Source organism: Ananas comosus, unplaced genomic scaffold (assembly GCF_001540865.1).
Source record: "Ananas comosus cultivar F153 unplaced genomic scaffold, ASM154086v1, whole genome shotgun sequence".
Taxonomy (NCBI): Eukaryota; Viridiplantae; Streptophyta; class Magnoliopsida; order Poales; family Bromeliaceae; genus Ananas; species Ananas comosus.
This window is the reverse complement of record NW_017890682.1, coordinates 11,847-25,012: the sequence shown is the minus strand read 5'-3', so window position 1 is coordinate 25,012 and position 13,166 is coordinate 11,847. Positions and strand designations below refer to the sequence as shown.

At 43.3% G+C, this 13,166-nt stretch overlaps 2 long non-coding RNA genes across 4 annotated transcripts; both read left to right on the top strand.

The window, feature by feature from the left end:
- Window positions 1–3,702: 3,702 nt before the first annotated feature.
- On the top strand, window positions 3,703–5,520 carry LOC109704077. The gene is made up of 2 exons (XR_002214159.1): window positions 3,703–3,761; window positions 5,408–5,520. It is a non-coding gene; the product is annotated as an uncharacterized LOC109704077 (long non-coding RNA).
- Window positions 5,521–10,764: 5,244 nt separating this feature from the next.
- Window positions 10,765–12,649, top strand: LOC109704078. Of its 3 annotated transcripts, none has more exons than XR_002214160.1 (7): window positions 10,765–10,864; window positions 10,940–11,034; window positions 11,119–11,224; window positions 11,305–11,398; window positions 11,475–11,587; window positions 11,676–11,736; window positions 12,612–12,649. It is a non-coding gene; the product is annotated as an uncharacterized LOC109704078 (long non-coding RNA). The 3 variants fall into 3 exon arrangements; XR_002214162.1 differs by having other exon boundaries at window positions 11,669–11,736; XR_002214161.1 differs by having other exon boundaries at window positions 11,472–11,587.
- The last annotated feature ends 517 nt before the right edge of the window (window positions 12,650–13,166 follow it).

Sequence of the window (13,166 nt, the reverse complement as noted above, 5' to 3'; positions counted from 1 at the left end):
CGGGATGACAAGGACAAGGCTGACTGCTTTGTGCGTGGACTGCGGCCAGGCCTTTACAAGGCTGTGCTTGTACACAGGTTGCAGACTTTTGCTGAAGTTCTGGATCGGGCCTTGTGGATAGAACAAGGCGAGGCATCTCTGCGGGAGGAGCACGAGGCATATTACAGGGAAAAGGGAAAAGGACGACCGACAGGTGGATCCAGTGGTCAGTCAAGTTCCCAACGGACTTCGACGAGTTCGCACTCGCGATCCCGAGCTCCGGGGACATACCCCATTCGGTCCTCGGCGAAATGTGTTATCTGTGGAGGCCCTCATTTCCCACAGCAGTGTGAGTAGCGAGAGGGCAAGTGCTTCAAGTGTGGGCTGCCGGGTCATATGCGGGACGAGTGTTCGCGAGGTGACGGCCGGGCCTTGACACTGGCGACGGCCCATTCCTCTTGGGGATAACCTGCAGGTGTGCCACCTGCGGCATGGTCGGGAGAGCAGCCGTTGAGGATGATGCAACCAGAGGGTTCGCGACGAGCGCCAGGTGGGCATAGATAAGCGACCCGAATTGCGGAGCCTGCCGCTGCTGACGTCATCGTGGCAGGTATGAGTTAATTGAGAAAGCATGTGCTTTTAATAATCTCAAGTTGGTGCATAGCATACATTTGTTGTTGGTCGGTTGCTACTAATTATGTATTGCATAGTAGAGACCGAATAGTCGGGTAAGTAGACACCCGTTCATGCTTGTATTGTGAGAAGTGGCACCTGCTGGTGCAAGTAGGAAGCCAAGTGGTGCTAGCTAATGGCTAGTGATAATTCTCCGGTAAGGAATGAGATTCGTGGAGAACATGGTCAAGTAAGTGACTCTTGAAATAATAGATTGAAAGATTGTGAAGGTTGAGCCTTAATGTTGAGGATACCCGAAAGACTCGGGAGTTGAGAATGTGTTTCGGTAGATCGGACAGTGAAAGTAGAATCACTATGGAGAGAGTAACCGTGTAGTTGACGGACGCGGGCCCGTTGGCCTAGTAATACTTCGAAGTTGAGGTGGACGAGTTATGCTCTTGTAGTGGACGTGCATAGGCAAGCTGCCTGATGCTGGATTTCATGTTAGATGCGGTAGAGGCGTAGAGCGCTCGAGTATAATTACTCGTGAGATGCGGTTTTGATTCAGCCAGTTGAGTGAGTTGGCAGTAGCACTTTAGCAGGGCTAAGTGTGAAGCGAGCCATGGATCACTCGTAGGGTTGGTGGCTCGCACAAGGTGCTTAAGAGCCGACAGTGGTACTTGTAGCTCTGTAGAGCATGTCGTGTAGAACGACGTTGGTGTGTAGTGCTTGGGGACGACCCGTGCCTGGACCACTTGTGGACTGTGGAGCCTAGACCCATTGGGCAGGCGCAGTCAGCTGTGAGAGACAGCGGCCCGGTACCTATCGGTGGGGCGAGAATTTTGGTCAGGACGGTAGTCCGAGCTGAGACCCGAGTACGTGGGATGTCACGTGTTAGAGTGCGAGATTGATGATACACCGAGTGTGTAGTGACCCAACCCAAGGTTTTGATATGGATTGGGGTCTTGATAGCTCCTGGTTGGAGTGTGTGCGAGTTCTCCAATGAGAATGTCGCCCAATGATGATTGGGTCTACGCTTGCGAGCGAGAGACGCTAGGCGTCGTTGAGACGAGTTTAGTCGGTAGGCCTACGTAGGGTGGGTGACTGTTGGTCCACCCGTAGAGACTGATGGTCGGTGCGACCGATGACTCCGTGAATGAGCCTAAGCTCGAGTTGCGAACGAAGGGTTCGTGCAAATCCACAGCCGGAGTAGAGTGGCGTTGATCGTGGCTTATGGTATTAAAGGATAAAGAGAAGCCGAAGTGCTCTTATAAGGCACTTGAATGATCGAAAGCTACGTGAGAATTGGAGTTGGTATGCTCAAGCTAGGGGAACCAAGTGGATAATGCTCAAAAAAAAGTTGAGATTGAGACGCGCTGAAGTGTGCCGTCTCGTGATAGAGCAAGGATTTGATTGAGATTGAAGCACTCGCGATTGGCCGATGCACCAATGATATGGTTGATATGCAATGCCGGTGAACGGAATTGGAATGGAAAGGTGCGTTGGTTCCCTTGATAACTCGATAGATCGAGTGTTGATGTGGTTTTAATTTCGCGGACGAAATTCTTTTAAGGAGGGGAGAATGTAACCCCCGAGGTTTCGAAAGAAATTATCGAACTTTAGCTAAAACGACTAAAGTATGCGAAGAAGATGGATGGACAAGTCCCAATTAACATTCCATCACTGTTGGAAGGCTAAAAGTAAGCTCTAAAAGAGTTGGAAGGGTTTTGGCATCGAACGGTGCGAAGTTGTGAGATATCGAATTTCGACGATATTGGCTAACTTTGGCCAAATGGACCAAAGTAGGCGACTGAACGGTTGGGACAAGTTCCATTCGGTATTCCAACAAGTTTGGAAGAGTAAAAATGAGTTCCAAAGGTGTTGGAATGGTTTTGACATCGATCGGCGCGAAGTAGAGCCGAAACGAAGTGAAAACGGCATTCTGGAGCTCTTAGGTTTGAGGCTGCCAGGCCTTGTACCGGAACAAGGATCCTTGTACGGGTACAAGCACTGCGCAAATGAGAAACCGAGCCTCGGGTTGGCTGTCTGCCAGGCCTTGTACCGGTACAAGGAACCCTGTACCGGTACAAGCAGCCCGAAAACAGCAGATCAAGTTGGAAAAACCTGAAAACTTGAGGGGCTAAGTGGCATATTGTTACAACACATGTGAGAGGGTATTAGAGAGTGTTTTTATCCCTCTCTCTCACACTCCCACACCCCCCTCTCTCTCTCTGTTCGTGCCCAACCGAAGGGAGAAGAAAGAAAGAAAGAAAAGAGAGAAAAGAGAAAGAGAAGAAGAAAAAGAGAAGAAGAAGTTGGAGAAGATGGAGAAGAAGATCTAGAAGGAGATCTTCATCCTCTCCTTCATCTTCCTTGAGCCATTGGAGCTCTTTTGGAGGTAAGCTCTAATCCTAAAATGGCATTTCTAGGGTTTAGGGTTTTTGGTTGCTTTTGAGTGGTTCAAATGGAACCCATTTGAGTTGGAGAAGATGGTTCTAGCTCATATTGAAGCTTTGAACCATGGATTGCACCATTGATGCAAACCTAGGGTTAGAGTTTGGGTTTTGAACCCTAGATCTTTGATTTTGATCTCCCTACAAGTTTTAGAACCTTGTAGAAACCTAGAACACATGAAATCCATGTTGTTCTTCGTAGTGCTCTAATGGTGGAATCCTAGGGTTTGTTCTAAATGCCCTAGGGATGATTCTAATGAGATGGAAACAAGTTTAGAGAGCTTCTTGGGTGATTCTAAGCTTAATTATGCTTAGCTATGAGATCAATCCCAAGAAATTTGATTATGGCATTGTTAGGGCACCGAAATTGGGGCTTTTGCCTCCGGGTGTTTCTAAGGCAAATTGGCCTTGTAGAAACCTAATTGGGGACCTAACGAACGCGTTGGTGCGCTCGGTTCGGCAATCCGACGAGCGTACGCGAAGTTATTGACGAAACGGTCGGTTTTGGTACAGATAGCCGCAGCACGCGGAATAAAGGTCTAAAAATCATGAGATCGGAACTGGAGCACCTTGGAGTCAAGGAATAAACTCCGGAAAAGACGGATCGCGGTTCGGAGGTCGTTTGCTAAGTCGCGCAAGAGTTCGGGCCAAACCGGGCAACGGTTGCCGCGGGAGGCCGATTGCAAGTGACTACAAGCAATCGGAGCGCGTGTTAAGGTGGGTTGGTTTACCGAAGCGACTAGGTCGCCTTTATGTCTAATTATTAGACTTTCATGTTGATGCATGTTGATGATCGGTATAGTTGATGCTAAGTAGAAATGCATAATATGATGTAGATGCTAAAGTTGATGCATATAAATGTAAATGATGCATGTAGCTAAATAATGCATGATGATAGTGTGATGTAATTGCTAAATAGAATGCATTATGAGCATGTTGAATAAAGCTAGATAATTATGTGAATGCATGTAAGCATAATGCATAGAATGAAATGCATATTGATGATATAAGTTAAAATGAGATATAGAATGCATGTTGACATTGTGAGATAAATGTGCATGAAACTAGGTTGATAACCCTAGAATGATTAAAGTGAATGATGCTATGCTAAAGTATAAGTGATAAGCATGATATAAGAATAGTAAATGCAAGTGCATGTTAAGAATGCTAAGTAAGGAACATATATAGGTGGACATGAATAAACCTATAGATCGAGTGGCATTAAACCTAGTGTCGAGGACATAGGTTAAATAAATGAGATGTTGAACCTAATGTAAAGAACATAGGTTAAATAAGAGTGATGTTAAACCTAATGTAAAGAACATAGGTTGTGAAATGAAAGCTGCTTAACCTAGAGTTAAGTGAACCTAGGTTGGAAAAGAATGATGATCCTAGTGTAATAAACCTAGGTTAAGAATGTGAAAGCAATAAACCTAAAGTAATAACTTAGGTTGTGTAAAGGATGTTGAACCTAGAGTCAATTGGACCTAGGAGATAAATGCTTAGACCTAGAGAGGTCAGTTCCATAGGGTTAAGACCAACCCTTGGTTGATGTGATATGGATTCCGGAATCCCGCTGCTTGCTGCTACACCCAAAGTGGTGTCGGGTGTGTGCGACGATTTCGCCGCCCAGGGGCTAGAGAACCATTGTCGTGGCGTGTGTGCGACGATTTCGCCGCCGGATGGTTAGCCAGTTTGTGGATCCTACCGCCTGTTGACTGAACCACTGTCGTGGCGTGTGTGCGACGATTTCGCCGCCGGGTGACTAAGTCATTGAACCTAGGCCGTTGTTGGGTGAGGTGCGATTCGTTCGCCGCCAGACGGCTAGGACAGGAGTACGGTGAGCTGTTGCCAGCTGAGGTGCATGTGAGAGTTCCTTCACCTCGAGCTAGACAGTGCGCGGACTATCCGCGATTGATTGACTCAAGACCGAGTCGGGTGGCTTTGTTGACTAAGGTAAAGTGACCTTAGAGTAGAATGCCAAAGGCTAAGATATAGCATGGTTCAAGAATGTTAAGAGTAAAGAATAGCTAAAGAACAAAGAGTGGCTAAAGAATAATGAATAGCTAAAGAAAGGAATAGCTAAGAGCTAAAAGTAAGCATTAAATGGCAAAGAGTAAAGAATGATTAAGAACATAAGTAGTGTTAAAGTAACCTACTTGCATGATTACAGGTATTGCATATTGCATTTCGTGAGGCATGACATGTATTTCAATTGAATATATATCTGTTGTATATTGTTGATCTAACATGTTGCAGTGCCTCGTTAGACCTGTTGGCTGAGCTTGTTCTCTTGGGTGGCTAAACCCACTGAGGACTATGGACAATAGTCTCACCCCCGTGTTGCTGTTTTGGGGGTACAGGTACACACGTGTGCGGCGCGGCGGCGCAAGGCGAGGACGTAGATCTGCAGATAGCGTCCTACCCAGAGACTGAGATAGCAGTACCCGAGTTGGTGGTCTAGCTTGGGGGGGTTTAAAAACAAGAACAAACTTTTGTTTAAGTTGTAAAAGAATCTGTAATGATTATGATTGTATTTGAAGGTTAATTGTAAAAGAAAAATTATGTTGTAAAATGCATCTAAGTTGAATGCTGTAATAACTTAATAGGTTATGTTTTCGATACTTCCTTATGCAATCTGTGAATGAATACTGTTCCTGTTTGGAACCTCTCGTATTGTTTTGATTGCGACGCCTTGGACGTACAGGGGAAACTCTGTCCGTTCGGCGGTCTGTCGGCGGCGCCGCGACCCGGCCAAATTGGCGGGTGGTCGTGGGTCGTGACACTAGGAGAGTAGTAGACAACTTCGTTCGGCGAAACAAAGGGTTTCGACTTTTTCGGTGGGTTTGGCTTCATTGGAATAGGAGAAAACTTCTCCTAAGGGGTTAAATGTTTTCGTTTCATCACATCACGTGCATATTCATGCTAGATAGAATTTATGTGAATTTTAGAATACTTAAAATGCATGTGTTATGTATCATGAAAATTCAACTCTATATAGTAGAGCCATATGTGTATCAAGCATGCATATGAAAAGTATTCTTATTGTATGATGGAAACATGTCTCACATGAGAAAAATGACTAGATTTGGGTACTCTTGAACCTAAAACTCGTGCTTGGACTTGATGAACAAAAGTGCCATAAAGGGGCACTCGAACTAGTAAACTGTTAAATTGGAACATAGAGACATGATGATATAGAGATAGGCCATTGTGACATCGACTATATTCCATGTTTTAGACATGATGACATAGTGATAGGCCATTGAGACATATGTTACATTCCATGTTTTAGACATGAGAACTTGGTACTTGAGACAGACTTTTACGCTTGCTTGCCTTTGTGCTCATTCGCACATGCCTGTGAGGGTCGCTCCCTACAAGCCGGCACTCCGGAGATAGCCATCGCGGCATGTGATCGCCCGTGCGGGATTGGGCGCCGAAGTGGATTGCCGTGGGTAAGGCTCATTCCTAGAGTGGAGATGTTGACTACCACGGGCCATTAGGCACGGCACCGGCCAGACAGCCTACGGGTGGGCCTTCAGGCCAGACAGCCTACGGGCGGGTCTTACAAGATTGGAACTTTAAGTAGTTAACATGCCATGTGGACATTGACTAGAATAGTAAACTTTGACATTTTACTATTTTGTTGTAGACATCATGTTGGTTGTACATTCCCGCATATTCATTTATAGAATAGCTTTCTTACTTACGCAACTTCATGCTAAGTAGAGATATCATGTTGTAATAAGTTTACTTGTTTATTTACATGTTGTTCTTATCGCTTTTACTTTTTACTTACATGTTTAGTTTGGGCCTAGTGGAGCACTTAACTGAAGTCAGTAATCGCCCACTGGGAATTATTATTTAATAGTTCTCACGCCCCCTGTTTTATGTTTTATTTCAGAGCCTTCGGCAGCGGCGGAGGCACGGGATCGAGGCAAGGGAGTCGCGTAGATAGCTAGCGGGGAGCTTTACTCTTTGCTTAGGTGGTTTTCTCTCTCGTTGTTTTTGGTGAGAGAGAGGGAGAGGTTTTGTTGCACCCATGTATAGAAACCACCTATGTACCTACCTATAGCACTTGTATTTGGGATTTCTTTTTGTACTACCTTTCGGTTTACTTATAGATGGTTGATAGCTCTTTTACTTGTTTCCTTTCATAGAATCAAGATGTTGTTTTATGCTCTGATATCTCTAGATCTTCTTTTATTGTTGCTTTATTCATCATTTCGTAGTAGACGCCTTATATGTTTTAGACATATGGCGGGTCTAGGCATGTGCTGGGCGGGCTTCTGCTGGGTCTCAGGGCGTGACAAGCTAGCTTGGAGAAGAAGCTTGTCTAGGTAGTGACAAGCTTGGTCAAGAGCTTTTGAAGGAAAAGCTTGGACTCCAAGGTGAGTTTCCATGATTTTGAGTTAGGGTTTTAGTATTTGCTTCTAGTATTTGCATCTAGGAGCTTCTATGGTGTTTTTCCCCCATAGTATCCATGCTAGGGACTAGATTGGGGAAGATGATATTGTACAAGGACATATACTTAGGGTTTTTAGATTTTGAGGTCGAAGCTTGGGTTTGATCTCATTTTAACCTAATTGGTAGGTCAACGAACGCGTTGGTGCGCTCGGTTCGGCGATACGACGAGCGTGCGCAGAGAAATTAAGGAAACAGGCTAAATTGGTACAAATTGTCGCAGTTTGTGGCGTAGAGCTCTACAAATCACGAAAATTGAACCTCGGCATCCTAGTAACACTAAAAGGTGGGGGTGCTATCCGAAAACACCGAGTCTCTTTCTATGTCTACGTCACTTTACTTGAGCATCTTGTATTGTTGCATTCTTGCATATAGGGTAGCTTATTATGTATGCTTGGTTAAATTCCATTTAAAATGCTTAAAGAACATATAAATGGTAAAGCACCAAGAAGACTTGTATATGGGAACCCTATGTGCATGTGAATGCGAGAAAAGACTTGGACAATAGTAAACAAGGGTGATATTGACTATAGTGACTCGATTGGCATTGAGAATGGAACGGCTAAACAAAGTTTAACCTAGAGTGGTATCATGATTTATGTGGTTTGGATATGAAGGTATATGCATGATAAGGTAAAGACCTATCATTGGCATTGAGGCATTGAGATATGAGACAGGTTGGCTATGTTTCCTCAAATTGAGGAATGGATCGTCCTCACATGTATCGGTTCCAGCTTGTGTGAGGTCGCTCCTCCACAAGCCGTGCTCTGGAGTGTAGACACCACGGGTGAGAGTGCCCGGCGAAGATCCCTCGGGTGACAGTGCCATGTGCCTTCCCCGGTAGACGGGATGGATCCCTCAGGGGCATTTTCAAATGCTAATCCCGATAGATGGGACATGTGAGATGTCAGTTTGGGGTGAGCCTTGTGAACCCTGGTTTGATTGGGTAAAAGCCAAGTGAAACGAGAAATGGACATGCATGCATCAGATTCATATATTTGATTATCTATCTATCTATTGACAGTTGTTTTGCAGGCATTGTATTAGTAATTGCATTAGATAGTTAGATATCTACCTTTATTGAAATATATATGTCTGAAATAGACCTAGTAGGCGAATCGGCGCGATCGGCGGCCAAAGCCACTAGGAACTTCGTTCTAGTTCTCATTACCACTAACCCTGCAAATCCGTGCGCGAGCGGGGCGGCAGAGATCGAGGCAAGGGTATCGCGCCGTAGCTAGTGGCCTCGGAGTATAGGCATACCCTACATTTTGAGTACTCAACTTTTGTATGTTGAATTATAAATCATGTAAAGAAAGATATGTAAATCCTATATTTTGGGTTAAAGAAAAATGTGGTGTAATTGTGAATTGTAAAAGAATAGTTTACTTGTGTTTGATTCAAATGTAATCAAATGATATGTGTTGAATGGTTAAATGTAATAGCATAGGTGCTTTCACATGTGAGTTTGTTGTTGTTTGCCCTCGTGCAAACCTTGTATAATTGCATTCATGTGTATTGAATTGTTTGTATTATATATGTTGTTCGAGCCTTGGGCGGACAGGGGAGGTGCTGTCCGTTCGACGTCTGTTCGCGTGTCCGAACCGACCAAATTGGCTGCTCCGAAGCGTGACAGTTAGTATCGAGATCCCTCAAGAAGAAGGGGTGATAAGATGAGAGAGAGTGATTTAGTACAAAAGAGTAAGAGGGGGTGATAAGATAAGAGAGAGTGATTTAGTACAAAAGAGTCAAGATGGAGAATGTTAAAAAATACATCTTCTTTCGTAGACTTGGTCCATTCACCTGGTTCATGAAAAATTCTAAACCACATTGTATTTGAATTCTATTGGTGCAAGTTTCATGACTATGTGGAGTATGGCTCGGTTTCTGAGATTAATCCCCATTGAAGTAGATTAGCATGTGGAGTAAGATAAATATACATCATTTATACATACAAGTGTTTTGGGTGCAACATAGTATATGTGTGCGTGGCGGCTTGGCCTTGAGGCACGTCCGATCGCTAGGAAAGGAGGTGTCCGGCAGCTTCGCATGCAACATCGGGATTGAAGTCAGCAGTGGAGCGGGGGTTCTCAATCATTTGCCTAAGTAGTTCGGATTTTTTTGAAGCAATGTTATGAAAGATTTGGTTAGATATTTCTATATTTCTCTAATTTAGTATTTTCAATTTCGATATTAGGAAAAGTTTTTTTCGATTATTTTTAGGGCTTGTTTGGTTCAAGGGTGGAATTGGAATGGATAATGGAATGGGAATGAATTGGAATGGTAATTGGAATGGCCCACTCCCCCAAGACGTTTGGTTTATTTGTGGATTGGGAATTGGAATGAGTTATTCACATTTCATTGTTTGGTTCGTATAAACTAAAAAAATTATAGGATACTATAATACTAATTTTACTCTCAAATATAAATTTATATTATTTAAAATTTATGAAAAATATAATACTATTCTCTAATAAGTTTTCCAAAAAATTATCAAATTCATTTTTAAAAATTTTTATTGATGTGGGTTAGGGATAGGATTTTGAGAGTGGATATGTTTTTTTTTTTCGATGAGAAAGGGGTGAAGAGAAGGAGGGTGAAATGGTCACATGGGCTTCGAGAACTTAGTGGGCTTCCAGAATGAAATCTCAATCCGGGCTAGAAGACCGGAATCAAGTTGAAGGCTAATGGGCCATTCCCATTCCAGTCCGGAATAGGAATTCCAAACTGATTCATGCGAACCAAACAAAATTAACCGGATTTGATCAAACCGATTTCCATTCCATACCAAAAATAGATGAACCAAACAAGCCCCTTGTAATACACTGAACTTTTGCAATTTGCGGAGTTCGAGTGTGTGGAAGGGAATGTGGAACTACCCTACATGTTCTAAAGGGTTTAGAGACATTTATGACTAAGTTTGAGGGTGATCGGAATGCGAAAAGCAAGAAAGTGCATTGTAATTTCGAAATTGGCATTTTCTGCATTGGTGTACCGGTACAAGCATAATGCTGTACCGGTACAGCAAGCAGCAGCAGCAACAGGTGCGTGGCAGTTTGGGCATTTTGGTCTTTTCCCCTTCTATCTCCATCCTTATCCTTCCTGCTCGACCTCAGCAACTCCCCAAAGGGTGCTGGAGGCCAGGAGATAAGGGTTGGTGCTTCCTAACTTTCTCTCTCTAGATTTCTCTCTCCTAGTGTATGAAATGGTGAATTTGAGCTTGATTTCTTCTTCTCCTTGGTGTTAGCTGGTTTGGAACCTTGAGGGACAGCCTCTAGAGCTAAGGGGGAGGTGTTGTGACAGAGTTCTTCATCCTTACTGCAGAGAAAGGTTAAAGAGAGAGGCTTAGAAAGGTAATTACCTAAGTTAGTTCTCATTTTACAGCTTTTGTGCTTAAGTTGAACCTATTCTTTGTATCGTGATCACAGCTGGTTGAGGAGTGGTTCCAGCAGTGAGAAAGGAATACTTTGCGATAATTTCTCTGTTCTAATTCAAGGATAAGCTGATTTGAAGCCTTAAGAAGGTAATTGGCTGAGTATTACTCTATTATTATGACTATATAAGGCATATTAGTGAGTTTAGTGACTGTTTTGGTATTAACTCGCAGCGAGGGCAATAGATCGATCTCGGCTGATATTTAGAAGTCTTTGGAGATTAAATTGTGTGCCATGGACTGAATCAAGACAGGGATCTAAGCTTTAACCTGACCTAAGGTGAAAATCTCTTCGAATTAGATAATACTATCTATAGTTTGGTGCAGATGTGATGTTAATGTGTAGCTGATTTGCGACAGAGTATTTGGTAGTTCTCGACTGACTTCGGGGAACTTACGAAAGTGGACTTTGATGTTTTAAGCTGGAGTAAACATGGGCTAAAGCTATAACTGGGTACGAAGTGTGCAGTTGCTGAAATAGACTGTTTTAGTAAGCACTTCAATGCAGTTTTATAGCTAATTCGCAGCAGGTTCGCAGCGGACGGTGTGTGTAGATCTCGGCTGATGTTGGAAGGCTTTTGAAGCTGAAATTTGAAGCATTCATCTAATCTGAACCAGGGGTTCCACTAGCAAAGTGTACAAGGTGAAATTCTACCTCCTAGAAGTGTTAATGTAATAGAATTACATAGGATCTGAAGTATACTCCTAGCTGATCTTGTATCAGTTCCTAGGGCTTTTGGGGAATTGTGAAGATTCATACCTGCAGGTTGGACGTGAATCGTCGACTAATAGGTGGGTCGGACCTAACCAGAGCAAGTGAACTCCTTCTATGTTCATTATAAAGCTATATAACTACAAATTAGACATAATTATGTGAATCATGAATGATTGCCTTCTCTTTGAGTTTAAATGCATAAACAATAAATAATGATGCAATCAATGTATGCCTCGGTTAATAGTATGTTCAAACATTGTCATTGACTAGTAGTTGATGCAAGTGACATATGTAATTGTATAGTTCTTTTATCTAGTCACTTAATCTGGTGGATACTAACATGCTATGTTGAAATCCGACCTAAAGGTCGAGAGAAAGAACCTTATATATGTTTAGAGATGACAATTGAGAATTGTTAACTATTTATTACATTTGCTTGCCATTGTGCTCATTCGCACATGCTTGTGAGGGTCGCTCCCTACAAATCGGCACTCCGGAGTTGGCCTACGCGACAGTTGCTCGCCCGTGCGGGATTGGGTGCCGAAGTGGATTGCCGTGGGGAGTGTATACTACCACGGGGCCATTAGGCGCGGTGCAAGCTAGACTACCATGGGTAGGTCCTTATGAATGAAATAAAAGTACTAATTGACAAGGACAGTAATGAATACTCATCAGTATAATATACAGTATTTGCTTACACATCTATGTTTACGTTCGTGTTTATAGTAGTTGCTATGCTTTTATTACCTAGCTGATTCATTACTGCAGAGATCATTGTTACATGTTGCTTACATGTCCAGTAATTGTTAATATTGGAAATATATCATGCAAATTACTACTTTTATTTGGTACATCATGAACCTAGTGGTGTAATTCGTCGAGGCTGGCGGCTTACCCACTGGGAACTATTGTTTATAGTTCTCACGCCCTTTGTATTGTTGTTTTTTTACAGAGCCATCTACAGGAGAGGCTAGGGATCGTGGCAAGGGAGTCGCGTCTAGCTAGACATTGCTAGGAGCATGCTAGTCGATCACCTTGCTACTCGGGCTACAGCCGAGGGTGATGTCCCTATGTATAGAGAGACTGCCATTATACCTACTTTTTGTATACCCCGTGATGTTTATGTACTATTGGGACCAGACTCTATAGTTGTGATACTTTTCTTTTAGTTGAGATTTTGGATTTTATACTCCCTGTTCTCTGGTTGTGAGTATTGTGGACTGTACTTTGCTCTGATATCAGGATAGGATTATTTTATATTTTTACTCCTATCGACTGGGTTCTTGTAGACGCCTTATATACTGCAGGTGTATAGCGGGTCTGTGCACGTACCGAATATGCTTCCNGTGGACTGTACTTTGCTCTGATATCAGGATAGGATTATTTTATATTTTTACTCCTATCGACTGGGTTCTTGTAGACGCCTTATATACTGCAGGTGTATAGCGGGTCTGTGCACGTACCGAATATGCTTCCCCTGGTACCCGGGCGTGACACCCCTAGAGTT